Raw genomic sequence first — 4422 nt, 5'->3', positions numbered from 1 at the left:
TTTGATCTTTTGAAAATTCATTCTAGATTTTACCCTAGATAAGTTTTCTGATTTGATCCACCATCGGTGTTGCAAAATATATTTGTGGATCAATATTTTGGCTAAAAACTTTTAGGTTCGTGTAATCCACTGCTATCCCGGTATCGGAAAGCACACATCCAGTTTACTTGTTCCGTATATTACCTTTCGGTAAACTACCGTCTGCTTGTAAAGGAAAGCGATGAACAAGAAACTGTTAAGGCAATGTCTAATGACATGCAGATGATTATGGTCTTTTAACGTGTCGGATGCTAGTACTATCCTTGGTAGGAGCAATAGTAAAGATCATCCTATGATTTTTCGGTCTGGCACAAGGTCCTGTCTTCGACCATGCTATGCAACCACCGTTCTTACGGTTGACACCCGATTTGGTTCAGGTGACCTAATGAATTCTGATGAATTCTCAGGATTTTACGTTCAATGGTAATGAACGCATTGAAAATAGGTTTTCAGAAAACAAATCGGTTTTACTTTTGATCAAAATATTTTCTCGTTCAAGCTCGAGTTTAGATATCATTGAATTCCATGAGTTTGTAATTCTCAATCTTTAAGGTCAATCTTTAGGATTGAGTAATATCAGTCTTAAAAGCTGATTTTTGATCTTTAAGGAGATTATCCTTTCTGGGGATTTGATTCATTAGTCTTATCAAGCTAATTTGCACGGTGCCCCCCCATTGTGCGAGATAAATCCTTCTCATGGTTAGGATAAATCTGACCACATGGCGACCCTGTTTGATGCTGAGGTCCGTGGATTTCCTGCTGATTTTAGAGATGACTTTTCTAAATTTTTCGTCAACCTACAGCTGGTCTGGACGACAACTTCATGACCTAAATCAAGAAGCGCGTTTCTTTTTCGGAAGACTTTACTTCCTTTTAATGATGGAATTGATTCATCGTGTAGATCCATCTTTCTTACAGTAAATCGGGTAAAACTGATTAAAATCGTCCAAAACAAAAGTACCTGCAATAACTTTACAGAAACATGTGATAGATAGTTTTTAATTGAATAACTTGGTACATTCTCCCCACACTTAGTTTCTTTCTTTGCTTTTTTTATTCTCCTTTATTCCATTTTAAATGAATTCAATCGTTTTAGGGTGTTTCTCAATTTACGTCCTTTCCGAGGTAACGATAATTTCGGCATTAACACCTAGTTTTATCGTTCATAAATATGTATAAACATGATTTTGAATTCATTTAGTTAAAAAATTTTAAAATTTTCATAATATTTAGAAAATAAGCCAAGTATAAACCCGAGAGAATTTATAACCCTTCCCCACACTTGAGATCATGCAATGCCCTCATTTGCATGAAATCAGACTATAATTATAAATTCATGAGGGTGATTAGTGTAGGAAAGTGATTAAAAATACCCAGTTTGTAATTACAAAGCTCGTCGAATGATAGATGGCTCGCCTCATCGTTCATTCCTTCATTTATTATATCACATTTGTTGTTTTGCATCTTGTCGTCAAAATCAGTAGCTTTTGCTGAACTTAATGTTAGTCTTTGAAAGTGCGTTGTTTTACCCTGTTGTTTACATGATAAAATACAAACATATATACATATTTTTAAAGTTGGGTTTATTACCCCACGTTCAAAAATTTATAAAATCAAATATTTTTTTTTTTTGCATACTTTAAATCAATAAAATTAAAAATAATGATGACAAAATTTTTCGCCCCGCCCTCGGGTAAAGTAATTTCGGCTCAACGACCTAGTCTTCAACTCACGACGAATTTTAGAAATCATTTTTTTTTCAACTTAATGAAATAAAGTAAATTTTTGTTTTTTAAAAAAAAAAACACAAAACTTAAATTTAAAAAGCATATTAATTTTATATAAAACCTAAAAAAAAACAAAAATTCAGAATGGGGGGAGAAAACTAGTTCTTTAGTGTCTGCTAGCGGAAAAGACCAATCGGATTCCATTCTCGGAACTACACGAGAACAGAACAACTAACTCTAGATAACATTTTCTTAGAACATTTGAATCTCCCCACACTTAGGTAGCTGTGGTGTCGAAATTGTGATTAACTTCATCGTCAATTTCTTTTGGTCCATAATCAACTTGCCTATCTGTGACTTTTTCTTTAAGCCAGTGCCCGGCTTCTTCCGTAATATCCCAAAATTCAACTAGTTTCGCCTTTTCTTTAGGCGACAGATTGGATACTAACCGGTTACATAACTTAAAGTTCCCCTTACTTCTAGCATCGATAGCCCGTTTAAAAAGTTTCTTCATTGAACTGTTAATAACGGGGTCATTTAATTTCGTATCAACAACGGGGTTCTTTATTATCAAGTCATCATTAGGTGTTACTTCATTTTCCCCACACTTAGGCGTTTTATTATTGTTAAGCACTGTCGTTGGAGTTGGTAAAACAACATGGTTATTACCAATCGTTTTTGTTGGTTCAACGGTTTTGGTTGGTGGAGATTTAGACTTTCGAATCATAAAGGTGATTGATTTGTCATCACTACTAAGTGTCATTCTACCATTTCTTACATCAAATAACGCCCTGGTGGACGCAAAGAATGGTCGACCTAAAATTAGAGGAATGTTTAGGTCCTCTTCTATGTCAATGACAATAAATTCTACTAGAAAGGTTAAATTACCTACTTGAACGGGTAGGTTGTCAGCAATTCCAACTGGGTGCTTAATGGTTTGATCAAGGAGTCGAACACTCATATCCGTTGGAGTTAACTCACCTACACCTAATCTCTTATATAATAAAAGAGGCATAACACTCACACTTGAACCTAAATCTGCTAGTGCATCATACATGACACAGTCACTAAGTAGACAAGGAACAATAAATTCACTCGGATCACCTACCCTAGGTGGAGGATTTGGTGGAACTGTCTTCACCGGGTTTACTTCTACTGTTTTTGTTTCTTGCACTTTTTTATTCTTCTTCTTCTTCTTTCCAGAGGTATCACAAACTTTATTACCTATTACTTGCTCATACTCAACTCCTTTTCTTGGAAACGAGATGGGTGGTCTGTATGGTGCCACCACTGGCTTTACATACTCGGGTGGTGGTGGTGGTGTAACTTCTTCATTGTTACTCACATTTAAAACCTTCCCATCTTCTGGTGCTGGTTTTTCAGAGTTTGTTGACACCATATTAACATTCTCATTCCGAGGATTTACTTCAGTATTACTCGGTAGCTTTCCTTGTTCCCTCTCACTCATCATGCTAGCAAGAGTACCTACGTGTTTTTCAAGATTCAAAATGGAAGCTTGTTGAGTTCTTAATGACTGATCAAACCTCTCGTTCGTTTGGGTTTGAGATGTAATGAATTGTGTTTGAGATTCAATCAGCTTTGCCATCATTTCTTCTAGATTTGGCTTTTTCTCTTCGGGTTGTTGTGGTGGTTTATACAAGTTAGGTCTTTGTTGATTGAAAGTGTTGTTTTGAGTTGGTTGGTTATTCGAACCTTGTTGGTTATACGAGTTATTGTTAGGTCCATTTGGATTGTAAAGAATGTTTTGATTTCGATTGAAGTTCAGCTTTGGCGGTTGATAATTATTTTGATAATTATTTCCCGGCCTTTGGTTCATATAGGAAACATTCTCTCGTTGTTCCATCGTTGGTTCAATGTGACAATCTTTCGTTAAGTGTGGTCCACCGCATTGCTCACAACTGATTCGTATTGCGTGAATATCTTTATTCATCTTTTCCATTCGTCTTTCGAAAGCATCTATTTTTGCGGAAACGGAATCAAAGTCATGGCTAGAATCGGCTCTAGCCGCTTTAGATGAACGAAAAATATCTTTTTCTTGATGCCACTCATGAGAGTGGGAGGCTGTGTTATCAATAATTTTGTAAGCTTCAGTTGCGGTTTTCTTCATAATTGAACCACCAGCTGTTATGTCGATGTCTTTCCGTGTAGCCACGTTGACACCTTGGTAGAATATTTGTACTATTTGATAAGTGTCTAAACCGTGTTGAGGACATCCTCTCAACATCCTTCCGAATCTTGTCCATGCCTCATATAATGTTTCATTTGGCTTTTGCGTGAACGTAACAATTTCTCCTTGAAGTCTCACGGCTTTGGATGCCGGAAAGAATTGTTTAAGAAATTTTTCAACTAAAACATCCCATGTGTCAATCGCCCCTTCAGGTAACGATTCTAACCAATCTTTGGCTTCTCCCTTTAAAGTCCAGGGAAACAACATGAGATAGATCTGTTCATCCTCAACTTCTCGGATTTTGAATAGTGTACAGATCCTATTAAATGTACGAAGATGTTCGTTTGGATCTTCCTTCGGCGCACCACTATATTGGCACTGATTAGTTACCATGTGTAGAATTTGTCCTTTGATTTCATAATCTGGTGCATTAATGTTTGGTTGAGTAATTGCATGACCTTGGCCGGT

At 36.4% G+C, this 4422-nt stretch overlaps 1 non-coding gene across 1 annotated transcript; it reads left to right on the top strand.

Moving 5' to 3' along the window:
• Window positions 1-3982: 3982 nt before the first annotated feature.
• LOC139887206 (small nucleolar RNA R71) lies at window positions 3983-4089 on the top strand. Its single transcript, XR_011773045.1, has one exon. It is a non-coding gene; the product is annotated as a small nucleolar RNA R71 (small nucleolar RNA).
• Window positions 4090-4422: the final 333 nt, after the last annotated feature.

The sequence above is a fragment of the Rutidosis leptorrhynchoides genome, chromosome 1 (assembly GCF_046630445.1).
Source record: "Rutidosis leptorrhynchoides isolate AG116_Rl617_1_P2 chromosome 1, CSIRO_AGI_Rlap_v1, whole genome shotgun sequence".
Taxonomy (NCBI): domain Eukaryota; kingdom Viridiplantae; phylum Streptophyta; class Magnoliopsida; order Asterales; family Asteraceae; genus Rutidosis; species Rutidosis leptorrhynchoides.
The sequence above is the reverse complement of the archived record's forward strand: the minus strand, read 5'-3'. Positions and strand labels throughout refer to the sequence as shown.